Source organism: Ammospiza caudacuta, chromosome 7, assembly GCF_027887145.1.
Source record: "Ammospiza caudacuta isolate bAmmCau1 chromosome 7, bAmmCau1.pri, whole genome shotgun sequence".
Lineage (NCBI taxonomy): Eukaryota > Metazoa > Chordata > Aves > Passeriformes > Passerellidae > Ammospiza > Ammospiza caudacuta.
In genome coordinates, this window is record NC_080599.1 from 10,466,783 (window position 1) to 10,482,434 (window position 15,652).

The 15,652-nt window shown below is 52.8% G+C and overlaps 1 pseudogene; it reads right to left on the minus strand.

Annotated features, from left to right (window-relative positions):
- Nucleotides 1-2,537: 2,537 nt before the first annotated feature.
- Nucleotides 2,538-8,514, minus strand: LOC131560112 (cell division cycle protein 20 homolog; annotated as a pseudogene).
- Between the last annotated feature and the right edge of the window lie 7,138 nt (nt 8,515-15,652).

A 15,652-nucleotide genomic window follows, 5' to 3' on the forward strand; every position in this document is an offset into this window, starting at 1 on the left:
AGTATAATTTTAGAATATTACTTGTATCCTTGAAGCTGTAGCTTTGGAATATATATAAAGGAAATCTACTTATCTCACACCTTATTGAAGCAGAGAAAAACAGCTTGAGAAAGAAAGATGAACATCACCTCAAGGGTTTATGGTTTCGACCAAAGGGAAGATGGACATCACTGTTATGAGATTTAGAGTCTCTGCAATTAAAAGCTGGACACACATTTGGGGATCTGGACCCCACCAGATGGGATTCATCTTTCTTCTTTCAGAAACTGGACCGTCACCATCTGGGGATTCTCCTTTGAGATACGTCCTGAGAAATTAAAATCACAATAGTGTATAGAACTGTGATGTAATAATTACGAACAAAAATTGCTGATGAGTAAAAGATTAGAAATAGAAACTGCTGAAAAAAACTGATGAGTACCCCTATAAATACCTGTAACCATCAATTATTGGTGTGCAGTTGGAGGGAAAACTTCCCCCACTGTACCCAGCGCTGTATTGCTCATACTTTACCATATTAAATAATAAATTGATTGCTGCTTGGATATTGGCCTGGTCAAGCTTCTTATTCATAACGCTGTTAGCTGTGCTCTTCTATGGACTGGCCATGGCACTTGGTAATTAATAAGCTGTCATGCTGTGAACTGAATTCACACCTTACAGGGCTGTGTTTACTGGGCCTGCTGGATCAGTGCCCACTTCCTTCCTCTGCTCCTCCTCACTCCAGGACTCTGAGAGACCAGCATGGGGTCAAAGACCCTGCAGTATCATTACCCTCTGGTAATGCTCAGAGGTCCTCTAAGGGCTGTGTAATGCACAGCATCTGGGTGTGGGGTGTGTGCTAAGGAGAAAGAAAGAGTCTGTGAGAAAGCTGAGCTGCTCTTACATGGGACTGAAGAAATGACAGGAACTTTTTGGCATGTAAAGCTTTCCTTCCAGGTCAGGGACCAGGGAAGGCCTAATCAGCTGTGGCCCTACAGGGCAAGTCTGTGCTAACTCCCAGCACCAGGTGCAGGGCTGTGGGACAGGGCTCCTACAACAACAGCACAGCCCTGTGGAAGAGCCCAGCCTTGCATCTGGGTTCCTGCCTGCTTCCCCTTTAGAGACAGCTGTGCCCCTAGGATTTGTGTCTGAGGGAGAGCTCCTTCCTTGGACCTCCTGATCTTTCCCAAGTGGCCAAATGGGGATGCACCAGCAGCACTGCTGGGAAGGTGCTGGCTCAGTGGCTGTTTTTTGAGACTGTGCCCTCCATATCAGCTTTGTGTGTGTTTGGGGGGGGTGCTCTGGTGGGTGTGGTTACACACTCACTGGCCTTGGCAGAGCACAAATCAGAACCTTTGAAGGTTCCAGCTGCTGTAAGGCTCAGGAGGCAGAGCTGGTGCTAGGCGCAGTGTGGTACTGTGCTGAGGGAAAGGTGAAAACAGTTAATAATCCATCCTCAGCTAATCACTGAGGGCTGATGGGAGGCACAGGCTTGGTGGAGCTGCTTTGTACAGGCTAAGGTGCTTATCAGCTGTGCAGTGTTCCCAGCAGCCCCTGGCAATGCTGGTGTAGCTGAAGGACAGGCTTGATGGCTCTGGTGCAGCCCCACAACCTCAGACACTGCGGCTCCACCGTGCAAAGCAGCATGGCTGAGCTGGTTGTTGGTCAGGTGAGGACTCAAATATATTTCCTGCAACTTGCTCCAGCACAGTTCAGCCTGGAAAAAAGACATTTTTACAAGTGTAGGGGAGTCAAGCTCCAATAAATGTCAGCTGAGCCCTGGTGCTGGCTCCCCTGCATGAAGCCTCAGTGAGGCACCAGGGCCTCCTGTCAGCAGGAGGGGAAGGGAGATCAGAGTTGTTGGAAGAATACGTGACTGAAGGCTGAGCACAGCGTTGGTGGTGCTTTGTGTGGCTTTCGCATGACATCCAGGCTGGCTGTGGCAGTGTAAGCCAACCTTTTGTTTTGCAGCAGGCTTTATGCCAGAGCCAGCCCTTTTCCAGCCTTTGGGGTGATTACAGCTGTTGCTCTATATTTCTCTCCCTTCTTTTTTTTTCAACAGGTATTCTACTCCAGCACCATAGGCAGGCAGTGATGGCTGCCTGTAGCTAACAAGACAAACTGAGATCTGCCTGCAGAGCCATAGGAAGGTGTCCCTGGGCTTGTGAGACAGGCCAGGACAACACAAACTGAGGCCACAGCCATGCTGTGCTTTCAGTTGAGCCTGTGGTGGAGCTGCTGTGCTTGTAGTCAGCATCTAGATGGGGCAGGTGACATATCTATCTCAGCTGGGACAGAAACAGAAGTACAGCCCTTGCACAGCATCCTTCTGCTAGGCTGTGCTAAGCTCAGGGGCCTGTAAACTGGCCCTTAAGAGCTAGGTCTCCACTCCTTGCCCAGATCCCCAGCCTCAGGGAGAAGGACTTGGGTTTAGGAGCCATGGCTTTTGATTCCATCAGGCTCCATTTAGAAAAAGTCAAGCAGTTCATTAAAATTTAAAATACTGTACAGTGTGTAAAACCAAATATCCCCCTCCCCACAACAATCCTGTGCTCTCAGCGGATGCTCTGGTGAAGAATACTGCTTTTGGCACTGTTTGCCTTCTCTTTCTCCTTCTTCTTTATGGGATCCATCTCAAAACAGAGCCAGACCTGCACTGTTTTATCAGCAGCTGCTTAGGCCACTGATGTACCATCAGGGCTCATGGTCAGGTTCAAGATTCTATCAGTATGACCTGAGGAGGAGAAGGAATGAGAAGTCAGGGCTGAGCTGATAAGCACATGCACATTTACTCCTGTATGCTCCCATGAGCCCTGCCAGCTTGCATAGCTGTCCCCCCACTGGCTGTGGCAGCATGATTTCAGACCCCAAGCATACACTTGGATCAATGGTATCTCTTCCACAGCCCCGTGGGCATGCTTTACTCCTAGCAGCATGGCCCCAGATACTGGCCTGTATCAGTGATGCTGCAGGCTCCAACCAAGGAGTGCAGCTGTCTTCAACCTCTAACACCCCCCCACACACCCAGTCCATGTCCACCTACCTTGCAGCTCTGCAACCTTGGTCATTCTTGGATACTTCCATATAACCAGCTGATTCTGTGCAAAGCCATGGCCTGAAATGAGCTCCTTGTAGTTTGTGGACCATAGGATAAAAGTCACCTGCAAAGAGGCAGTAACACAGGTGAGACAAGGTCCTTGTGCTGATGCTCACCACTCGGAGGCTGTAAATTTTTCGGCGTTCTTCTTTTCTCTTTGCTGGGCTGATTTATTACCGGAGATAGTTAGCTCAGGGAATGCCATTTTTGCTCTGTTTCTCGGCTGTTTAGGCTGTTTAGGTTTTCTGCTGTTTTAGGTGTGCTGGAATTCTCAAGGATGTCGTTGGAGAGCCGACGCTTCAAAGGACGAGGAGAGACTTCTGATCTTGTCTCGGTCTTGGTGTTTATTAATTGTTTATCTAAAAGATTTTCTTTCAGCCCGACAGAGGTCTACACAGCAAGTCAGCCATCGGCACACTCCCGAAGCCCCCGGGCGGTCACTTATCTTTATACCCTAAGTTACGTGTACAATATTTATCATTTTTCTCCAATACTTTCTACTCTTATTAACCTGTGCACTTCTAGTAATGACCAATCCCAAAGTGCCACCACCACCACAGAAGATGGAGGCCAAGAAGAAGAAGAAGAAGGACAGGACACGCCCCAATTCCTCCATCTTACTTCTCTAGACCCCCCTGTACCAAAATCCTAAACCCTGTGTTTTACACTTTAACTAACTTATCCCTTCACCATTCACCCAGTGAAATCCTCCCAGTCCTCATACAGGTCTCATCTCCTGTGTAGGATCAAAATCCTGCCACCAGACACTTCTGGCAACATTCCAGGATTCCCGAGCCCCCCAAGGGTGGTCTCGGCCTCTCTGCACCTCCATCCTGAGGTGCTGAGATCCCACAGGAGGCGAGCATGGTCCCCCTCCTTCCCCGTGCCTCTGGGCCTGAGGAGCCAGCAGCTCTGTGTAGGTGTGCTGCCAGAAGGTGTTTGTCCCCAAGCTGATGTTCATCTCTCACCTGGGAACAGGTATCAACAGCACTGAGGCGGGTGCCAGAACACACATTCCAGATGCGGACATGTCTGTCACTAGTGCCACCTCCAGTGCCTAGAACATTCATCTGCCATGGGCACCATGCCACAGCCTGAGAGAGGAGAGTTCATTTTAAAACATACGAGAGGCAACCTGCACCCAGCCAGTGCTGCATGCCTGACTTGCACTCACATATCCGCCCATGCCAGCTCTGTGCTCACCTTGACAGCACCCTGGTGCTGAGTGAAGGTCTGTACAGGAGCAAAGTCTCCACCCCCACCTTGGGTGCATGGCCAGACATTCGCCAGACTGTCATTGCCACCACTGGCCAGGTAGTGGCCATCCAGAGACCATCTGAGTCTGCACACCTCCTGTGTGTGGCCAGCAAGGGTGGCCACGTGATGCTCAGCCACTCGGACATCGTGGTGATGGATGTGCCCAGTCCGTGCACCACTGCAGAGAGAAGAGAAGGGTTGCAGGGTCAAGCTGCACATTTTCACCCAAATCCATTTTTGTTGTTGCAAGACTGCTATACCTGCCACTGGGTTTCAACCAGTGTTACCAGCAACACAGGTCTGTTGGTGTGAGTGAAACACCCACACAAGCTCTTTACAACTTCAGCACAAATTGCAATACAGGAAAGAGGCCTTCTCCTCACAGCCCCAACAGATAAGGCTGAGTAAGAATCCCAAGCCAGGACAAACTTCTCTCTGCCATCCCTAACCCATGCCACACATAGATTGAGGGATAGGAGTTTGCAAGAACTGGAAACTGCCCTTGACCCACTGCTTTACCTGGAGAGGATGCAGCTGTTCCAGCTGAGGGTTCCCACAGGGGCGCAATGGCTGGTCATGGTTCGGAGACATTTCTGCTGCTCAACGTCCCATAGCTGGAGAGGCAAATCATAAAGTTCTTCAGAAGAAACCCAATCCTGTTTCTATGCCCTAGGAACCTCACTGCACAGGCTCTGGCATTCAGATTTCTCAGTAAGGGAACAGAGAAAATGTGGATCTCATGACTATAGCACAGAAGGTTACACTACTTATCAGAAAACCCCCAAACCAAACCCTGCCTTGCGCACTGGGCAGTTCCACCCCACACCAGGGAAGACAGGTCAGGTGCATGGCATCCTTCCTCTGCCAACCAAGCTTTTGTCCCCAGACCCCACAGTTCTGTCAATCCCTAGAAAACCCCTCTAGTTTTACTCCTGCATTCACCTGAACCTCAGCACTACTTGTGCCAACAGCAACGTAGTCCCCTTCTTTAATCCATGACGCAGAGGAAATGTAAACATCTTGATGCTCCATCTGCAGCAGGAGGATAATCTCCCTAGTAGCATGATTCCACAGATAAACAGCGTTGTCCAGAGCCACTGCCAGGAAGTTCTGGGAGCTCCAGTCTATGAGATTCAGATCTACAATTTGAAAGAGCGATGCAGGTCACACCATGCTTTGCTAGAGAGCATGCCCTTCACCCATGCTGCTGCAGCAAGTGTGGGTGCACATGTGCACACACACACGTACAGGTGAGGGGCAGCCTTCTGAGTGTCACTATGCCCAGCTGCTGGGGCCAGGTACCCTGCTCCAAGGCATCTACACTGTGCCCTAGACCTCTGTCCCGCTAAGGCCACACAGGGACACTCCAGAAGGGGTCTGTGCTAGCCTGGGTACACCAAATAATACAGACAGCCCAGTTACACTGTCCTAGGAACAGCAATCCAGTGCAGAATGTTCTGGATGCCCAGCACTCAACCCTGCAGCCTACTTACAGTAGTCGTTGAACATCTCTGGTGCATCCAAGACCCGTTCTGGCTTTGAGGGAATATATCTGCTATTCTTCCTGCTGGATCCAGGTGCCATTCTCTGACTGTAGAGCACTTTCAGGTTATTCTGACAGCCTGTGTGCAGGGGAACAGGTTTGTTAACCTGAGTTAGTTTCCTCCCAGCTGAGTGCTGCTTACCCAACTAGGAATCCCTTGGAGTGAAAATAAAGTCCTAAGAGAAACACTCACAAGCCTGCAGTGCACTAAAATCACTGGCAGTATGAACTGCTGAACAGGGCTCAGCTACAATTTCCTCATTCATGGAAACAAATTTGACAAACACTTGGGTTTTTGAATCCCATTATATTTAGTTGCAGTTTAAGCTAGAAAGTGCACAGCAGAGGGTTTGATGCTCTTACAGACTTCATGAAGGTTTGGAACCTGCAGTATAGGTGAAATGTCACTGATATCTTTTCATAAAAATCCTTTTTTTAGGATTTTTCCCCCTTCTGAGAAGCTGTGGCCTCAGCAACAAAAGGTAAACAATGGTTATCTGCTGCTGGGGAATGCAACAGGTGGATGTGTGATTGGTCTCGGGTGGATGTTTGGATTTACTGACCACTCAAGGCAGAGCTAGGTCTCGCTCTCTGCTGAGACACAGCCCTTTGTTTATTCATTCTTTTTCTATTCTTAGCTTAGCTAGCTTCTGAGAACTTTCCTTCTATTTCTTTTAGTATAGTAATAATTTAATATATATCATAAAATATTAAATCAAGCCTTCTGAACATGAGGTCAAGATTCTCATCTCTCTCTCCACCCTGAAGACCCTTGCAAGCCCTGTAACAGGTGACCAGCTGGGAGTCATAGCAACTCTCCTAAATAAATTCACTGTAACTTTTATGCCCTCCCTCGACCTCAGGACCCTTAAGAAAGGAGACTCCAGCCTGTACAGCTCTCAGAAACCAGTTGATTTCTCCTGTGACCACACACAGAGCCTCTGTGTTGCTGTTCCCCTGACCTGATCTCTCCTGCTGATTCAGCTCACACAGACTCTTTATCATACCTTCTGGAGCATTCTGTGGTTTTCCTCTGAGGTGGAGGATTTTTGCCTCTTCTACATCAAAACCATTCAGATTCACTGCCCAGGCTTTCTGTTGCTCCTACAGAGACAAATCACCCTCAGTGCAATGCATTGAAAACAATTCCCACACTGCAATTTAAACAGACACCTAAGTCCCCTTCTCTTAGAATCTGAAGATGTTCGACTGTGCTGCAAGGGTCACTCACACAGAGGCAGGTCAAAGCAGTTTTTCCTCAGACTTTCATACATCGTCCTGCTCACATTTTCACACAATGGCAAATTCAGTGTCATTGCCAGTGGGAAAAGCCACAGCCACAAAGCGACCAAATGCTTCACAAACAGATTTCAGAACACAGTGTAAAACATTCCAGAAGTGTTCCCGGTGGAGACATTGTCCTAGAATAGTACCACCAGTAGTTTCACTTTGCATAGGCTTACAGCTTTGTGTTTTTATTGCCTGCTACATTTTAAAGCCTCATTAGTCAAAAGCTAAATTTTGCTACTTATGCTGCTAAGAAGCAGCATAGGCTTAGAGTGCATGGCAGTCTCTACAGCTTCAGTCTCATGCTAGGCTCCTGAAGCCCAGAGCCTGCAAGTAGTGACGGCTGGGACTTGTCAGTCCTGTGTGCCCACTTGATAGAACCTATTGTTCACTGCTCTGTAAAGGGGCAGGAAGGAGTAGCGGTTGTTGAAGCAATTGTAACTTAGCAACATGCTCACCTTCTTGGTAGGGGAATCCTCAGCAGGGTCATTCTCTTTGCTTAGGAGGAAATTTGCCATCTCCATCTGCATAGTGCTGCAGTTGGGAATGTAGCAATCCCCCCCAGCCTTTTTGGGGGTGCTTTGAATTTTGGATCCAGATTTACCTGCATTCACATATGAAAATATTGTCTTACAGCTATTTAACAGCCTGTATTAGAGCTTTCACGGGAGTAAACCCAACACTCTTCCACATCACACTCACCAGACAAGTAGGACTCTGAGGTCTCATGCCACCCAGTCACAACTAACTTATATTTTCCTCCCTGCCACCAAGTTGGTTAGGGAGTGTGTGCACTTGGGTTTAGTGCAACAATTTTAGAGTCCAGAGATAAGGGGAAGATACAAAAACGCTCACAGGATATAAAGCTGTCAGCTGACAGTCCTGCCCACACTTGTCCTAGCATACAGCTGTGCCAGCAAGGCTCAGCTGGGCGAACAGCAGCTGGCCAGCCCCAGTGCTCAGAGCTCTGCCCCTCATGCTGGCAAGGAGGTGGGTGGCTGTCAGGAGCACAGCCCACCTCCTCCTGCCTGAGCAGCAGCCGGTAGGGCAGCGTGGCAGGGAGCCCAGAACCCCGTGGCTACGGACAAGCAGCCTGGGCCAGGCTCCCGCACTCAACCTCTGCCGCCGGTGGCCGGCGCTCACCGGGTGTCTTGGACGGCGTCTTGCTGGAGCTGTGGGAGCAACTGGCTGGCTTCATGGGCGACAGGCCGACGGGGCTGGGCCCGGGGCATCTCTCCTTGGCCTTGCGCTGCCATCATGCAGGCGGCACATTCGGGATCAGCGTGTCCAGCTTCAGCAGCCCATGTAGGTCCGCCTCCAACAGGACCTGCACCATGGTCATGCGGGCGGACGACGTTGGCCGTGCCCACCGGCCGGGCTGAGCCTACTCCGACAGGCCCCGCCGGCCTCCCCACCACCGGACCGTGCAAGCGCTCCGGCCGCTCCTCCCTGCCAACGCACACCCCCACTCTCCACAGCCGCTCCTCGGGACACTCCGTCAGCCGATACACCCTCCCTCTGCTCCTCGGGGGTCCTTGATCAGCTGGCACCCCTTCCAGCCGCTCTTTGGGACTCTCTCGGATAAGCGACATTCTCCCTTCCCCTGCCTTTCAAGGGCAATCTCGTCCCTGCTCTTTCTCTTCCCCACTGTGCTTTGCCTCTGTGCTGTGCCCCTGGGGCTGCTCTTGACCAGGCAGCCTCAGTGGGAGCCAGCACTGGCTGCAGCCCCAGAGGGCCCCCCAGGACAAGGCCCGGCAATTAGGAGGCCAATGAATGCTCTGGGCAGCAGAAGAACCCTCAGCAGAGTTCTTTAAACAATCATGGACTGGCCACACCTACACTGCAGACTCACTGGCAATGTTTTCTATGTACAGTAGACTTTCAAAAGAAGCTGTTTGAGGGAAAGGTGAACTAAACACTCACTGTCTTCTCTTCAAGTAAGTCCAAATTCAGATGGAAAATAAGATGAAGATAAGCTCCAAAACAAGCAGGCCTGCTGGGAACCCCAGCCAGCAGCCTGTTCCCTGACAGAAACCCCTTCCAAGGCCCTTCTGGGCATCAGGAACATGTGCTGTGGTTCCAGCTGCACCTGTGGGAGCAATGGGGAGCGTCAGCCCATGCTGTGCTGCACTGCTGAGCTGGCAGCACGGTGGATGTGGGCAGGACGTTCTCCGTTTCCCCAGAGCTGGGGCCTGCAGGCACCTTGCCACCCCTTGGCACAGGCTGTGCCACCCAACAAAGCCCAGCAGGCCGGGAGGAGAGCTGGGGCCAGCAGGAAGCTGAGAGAAGGCCCTGGTCTAGAACTGAGGGAGTTCCACCAGAAGCAAACAAAGGTGGTAACTTGAAAAGATTCCCACTGTGCTCAAAGTTTGTCTGAGAAGACTAAGACGTGAGCTTGTCAAAAATCCCAGGAAATATCTGGGAAAAGGTTTTATGTATGTTGGTTGTGACTAGGTACAAAGCTTCTGTGGGAAAAGAGCCTCTGCAGCAGGGTGGCTGGCTGAAGGGGTCTTACTTCTTTCTAGAATAAGGATTACCACTCAAATGCAATTTTATTTTTTATTGTATGAGGGCAAAATATTTTCCAGAACTCTAAAAGTAGTTTCAAAAATACGGATGTGTTGTGGAAACAGGAACGAAACATTTGGGGATTTCTCTCTACAAGAGATATTTCTAAATATTTCTAAAAATAAAAAGTGAAGACAAAATGAGGTCACTTTTCCTGGATTCTAAAACTACTTAGAAAAATCTTTAACTACTATAGGAATTGGGAAGAAATATTTGGGGATGTGTCTCTACAGAAAAAGGATTTTGAAATATTTCTACAAATTTCTAATATTTAAAAGTGAGAAATGAAGCAAATGGGGTTTCTTTTTCTTGGGGGCCCCATGCTGCTGCCTGCCCCCTGGGCTCCCCCAGCCCTCGGGACCCCGCCACTGGTCACAGCAGCCCCTGCCTGGCTCCTGCCTGCCAACACCATGGGCATCCACAGCTGCTCCTGGCCATGGAGCTCAGCCAGGGCTGCTGCCGGCCGAGCTTTGCTGCTGCTGCCACCCAAACACTGGGGTGATGGAACTTTCCCTTTAGTGCAACAAAAGAAAGGGCCATCACCTGGCCTGGCAGAGAGCAGGGTTAACTTCAGTGTTGTTTAAATGGCAGGGCCAGGGGTCTCAGGGGAGGAAGGGACATGTTGGGCTCAGGAGGGGCTGGATGGTGCTACGCTGCTCCTGGGGTCTATAGAAGTAGTCGGGACAGGACAGAGGAGGATCAAAAAAGAAATGAAAGTAGCTTGGGGATATACATGAGGAGAGGAGGTGGCAGTGGGATCGCCAGGAGAAGAGATTTCCTTGTCGATGGCTGTTCTGCAGTCTTCTTCTCAGAACTCTTGACAGGGCTGCGCAGGCCCTTCTAACTGCTGGAGGAGCTGCTCCTGCTGTTTGGGTGTGAGGTGCAGCCACTGTCTTACAACTCTTGTCCAGAGGTGGAGCTGTGGAAAGAGGAGGTGGCTGAGGCCCCAGCTGCCAGTGGCACACAGGGAGCCTCCTGCACAGCTGGGCCCAGAGCTGGCAAGGCTCCCCAGCACGGCTGGAGCTGCTGGCACAGCTTGGCCCAGCTGCACAGCTGTTCCTCAAGTTCCCAGCCAGCAGGGCATGGCTCTGGGCAGGCTCCCTGGCCAGGAGCAGGCCCCAGAGCGCCTCTGCCTTTCAAGGGCAATCTCGTCCCTGCTCTTTCTCCTCCCCACCGTGCTTTCCTCTGCCCTGTGCCCCTGGGGGTGCTCTTGGCCAGGGAGCCTCAGTGGGAGCCAGCACTGGCTGCAGCCCCAGAGGGCCCCCCAGGACAAGGCCCAGCAATTAGGAGGCCAATGAAAACTCTGGGCAGCAGCAGAACCCTCAGCAGAGTTCTTTGGACAATCATGGACTGGCCACACCTACACTGCAGCCTCACTGGCAATGTTCTGTCTGTAGTACAATTTCAAAAGAAGCTGTTTGAGGGAAAGGTGAACTAAACACTCACCCTTTTCTCTTCCAGCAAGTCCATATTCGGACACAGCATAAGATGAAGATGAGCTCCAAGAGAAGCAGGCCTGCCAGTAACCCTAACCAGAAGCCTGTTCCCTGACAGAAACCCCTTCCAAGGCCCTTCTGGGCATCAGGAACATGTGCTGTGGTTCCAGCTGCACCTGTGGGAGCAATGGGGAGTGTCAGCCCGTGCTGTGCTGCACTGCTGAGCTGGCAGCATGGTGTGTGCGGGCAGGACGTTTTCCATTTCCCCCAGAGCTGGGGCCTGCAGGCACCTTGCCACCCCTTGGCACAGGCTGTGCCACCCAACAAAGCCCAGCAGGCCAGGAGGAGAGCCCGGGAGCAGCGCAGCTTCTTGGGCAGTCACTGCTTGGAGGGACATGGGCCAAACCCATCCCTGAGCAGCCACTGCCAGCCCTGGCCCTCCCTGCCCTGTGACAGCTCCCCCCGCCCCGGGGTGCAGAGTCAGGCCCTGTCAGGACCCAGTGCAGCCCCTGCCCAGTCAGGCGCCAAGGCTGGCTCTGGCCCTGGGCTTGCGGCAGGGCTCCCGCTCAGGGCTGCTCCTGTGCCTTGGGCCTCTGGACACTCAGGGCCAGCTCTGGAGCAGCTGCAGTGGGAGGGACGTTGGTGCACGAGTCCCCTTACCCCAGGGCTGTGAACGAGCTCCAAAGACGCCTCCAGCTTTGGCTGCTGTTGGGCCGTGCAAGGGCAGGCCCTGGGGGAAGAGCTGCAGCCACCCAGCCCTGCCAAGGGCTGAGACCTGCTGAGCCCGGCACAGAAATTACCTTCTGAGCCTGTACCCATGCCTGTGTTTGGCTTGGCCTTCCTTCCTGCAGCAGGGGCTCCCAGTCGGCCTCTGCTTCATTGGGGAAACACCTCCTTCTGTCCTGACTTTTGGCCTATCACTTGAGAAACAAAAAGTACACCTTAAAAGACGGAACTGTTCTCCATTACTTTGATGGCATGTTCAGGACGTCATGCTTATGCAAAATCTGAAAAAATCAACAAATCATCTAGGTTTTTTCCGCTGGGCCATGGCCCACCTTCCTCCAAACAGCTGCCAGTACTGAGCAGAAGTTGTGAGTGGATCGTGCAGGGCGAGGGCACACACATGGCCATGGCTCTGTCCTGGCACCTGCAGCGATGCCCCCCTGGCTGAGCTCTGGGCTCTGAGCTGGTAGCTCTCTCAGGGGAAAGGCCTTGACGTACCCTCAGCATCTCCCAGAGGCTCAATCCTGAACGTGGGCTGGGAAGCCAGATCACCTTTACCAACAGGCTCAGCTGCAAAGAAAGGCAGGACACAACAGCTCCAATGGCACTGCTGAAGATTCTCCTTCAGGCCCAAGTGGCAGTGAAGGCACCTGGGTGATTGGTGCCCTCCAAGGCATTCCCTTGTCTCTGCCTTCCACTCAGGAGCAGGGCCAGGGGGACCTCGTGCCTGCAGTGGCCCCACACTGGGATTGAAGGAGCGCCTTGCGGGGTTGTTGGGGCAGAAAGGACTCCCTGGAGCTGCCAGCACCTCCAAACCCAGCCCCAGGCAGGGCCAGGGCTTGGCAGTGGCAGCAGAAGCAGCTCGGGCTCCCTGGGGGCAGCAAAGGAGCTGAGAAAGGCTCAGCCCCCAGGCACAGCCCTGGGCCCAGCCCCTTCCCTCTCTTCTCTTCTCTGTGGCTGCACAGAGCACACAGAAGGACACAGTGCCATTGCACACAGGAGGAGGATGGACAGCTAAATGCCCCTTCCTCCCACTGACAGCAATCCTGTGGGATCCCTCAGGGCTCCAGAAGGGAGCAGGGTAAGGTTTCCAGAACTGATCAACCTTCAGAGGAACTTAAGGGAACTGGCTCATGAGTAAGCTCTTGCCACACTGCCACGGATTATTCTGTCAGGAAAGGTACATTCAAAACATGCCTCCAGCATCTGGCAAGGTCTTCAAAGTACCTTTCACCAGCATTTCCAACTAATCCAAGTCATGATCCCAGTCGAGAAGGGAGCACAGATGCTACAGAACCATTTCCATGGTGTGCTGGGATCCCCTTCTGCCTTGGGGAATTGGGCACTGCAAGGGGGTGGGGTAAGGCTGTGGGAGCCTGTGGCTCCTGGTCACTCTCCATGCTCTTTGCAGATCCTGTGCAACATGCCTTGAGGGGCAGCTGGAGCAGCCCAGAGCCCTGGGGCTCTCTCCCTCTCACACAGGAAACCCTGACTAAATGCCTGGGGAAATCTGCAGTGCCACAGCTGTCACTCCCAACCTCCGTCCCTCCCTCCTGCTTGCCCACCTGCCCATGGAACAGCTCCCACAGCCCACGGGCACATAGCCAGGCCCTCTCAGGACACACTGGAGCCTTGCTCTCCCCCTCTGCCCTTTCCCCACCATGGGCACCCCATGCAGCCGCTCCCAGGTTTCGGGACGTGTCTCCCACGGAGGGAGCCCAGCAGGACAGCTCAGTACCCGAGTGCCCTGAGCCTGCTCGGGATAATTCCTCTGGGCTGTGCCCATCTTGTCTGGGCTGTGCCCGCAGTGCCAAGCAGCAGAGAGGGCAGCTCAAGCCTCAGCAGGGCTCAGGCCCAGAGGCACAGCAATTACCTCCTGTGGCTGTGCCTGGCATCGCCTCCCTTCCTGCAGGAAATGCCACCTTCCATAGAGCCTCTCTGTCCATCCCTTGTAAAGAAAGAGGCACAGCTGGATCAGATGGAATCATTGCACATCCAGGAGGTGGCCTCTTCAGGAGGCAATACTTCTCCAAAACATGGATAAGGATCCGGAAAATCCTGATCCCCCCTAACCATTGGGGCTGGCTATGGCCCTCCCTCCTCGACGCAGCCACACCTCAGGATGTGCCAGGGGACTGGGAAAATGCAGGGGATCCCTGGTGAGATTGGACTGTGTGGCAGATGATGCCCAATGCCTTCCTGCAGAGGCTGGGGAGAAGCTGCAGCCAGGCCAGGCTGGGAAACAGCCCTGCAGGGCATGGAAGCAGCAGCGGGGCAGCGAGGCTGCCATGGATCCCTTCCTGCTGTTCCAGGCACGGCGTGTCCAGACGTGCAGCCAGAGCCCTCAGCTGCTGAGCCCCAGGACAAGGCTGAGGGAAATGCTCTCACCATTCCCTTTGAGCAGTTCTGTCACTATTCGTTTCAAGATGTTGTTTGGCTCATGGGGTTTCTTGTGTCCTGGGGCTTTGTTCTTCCCTCTCAGAGGACCTTAACAGAAAGTAGTTCCATTTCCTAGGAATGGATGCCACAGAAGCAGGGCTCAGCCTGTGGGGTCAGCAGGGACAACACTACTCACCCCTGAAATGGGAGCCAGGCCTCTGTGTAGGAATCATCACAGGGGCAGGAAAAGTCCTCCCAGCAGACACATCTGTAACACAACAGCCACACTAGCTTGTATAACCTGGTTGCTGTGAAGTTGTCAACAAGTATTACTGTGTAGGACAGTGAGAACATACCTGAAAGAGGGCCCCAAAGGCTTCAACACTTTTCTCAACCAATCTAATGGGGAAGCCTTTCGAGCAACCTCATCTAGAACAGAGCACAGATGAGAACATTTTTCATTTGTGTGCTGGGATCCCCTTCTGCCTTTGGGAATTGGGCACTGCAAGGGGGTCGGGTACAGCTGTGGGAGCCAGATGTAAATGGGTAAGGTCAAATTGCACAGGGGCCTCGGGAGCTCTGGGCAGGCTCCTGGTCACTCTGCACTCTCTTTCCATGCCCTGTGCAACATCCATGGTGGGGCGGCTGAAGCAACCCAGAGCCCTGGGAGCTCTCACTTCCACAGCTGCAAATCTTGCTAAATCCCTGGGGAAAACTGCAGCAGGAAGTGCCACAGCTATCCCGCTGTCCCCCTGCACCCCTCCTGCCCCTTCTCCATCCTTTTCCACCTACTTCTGTCTCTCCAACCATCTTTCCCCTGGGACAAATCCCCCAGCACACGGGCACATATCCAGGCCCTCTCAGGACACACTGGAGCCTTGCTCTCCCCCTTTACCCTTTCCCCACCACGGGCACCCCGTGCAGCCACTACCAGGTTTCAGGACGTGTCTCCCATGGAGGGAGCCCAGCAGGACAGCTCAGTACCCGAGTGCCCTGAGCCTGCTCGGGACAATTCCTCTGGGCTGTGCCCGTCTTGTCCGGGCTGTGCCCTCAGTGCCAAGCAGCAGAGAGGGCAGCTCAAGCCTCAGCAGGGCTCAGGCCCAGAGGCAGAGTAATTACCTCCTGTGGCTGTGCCTGGCATCGCCTCCCTTCCTGCAGAAGAGGCTGTCCATGAGCCACTGCTTCCTCCAGGAAATGCTTCCTTCTGCACAGCCTCTCCATCTGCTTCTGGAGAAAAGAGAGAGCTGGATCAGATTGGGCTGTTCCCCATTGGAGAGGTGGCATCTTCAGGAGGCAATGCCTCTGAAAGACATGGTGAAGATTCAAGAAATCCCTTTCAAAATTTTGGGTAGGCCAGGGCTCTCCCTTCTCCATATG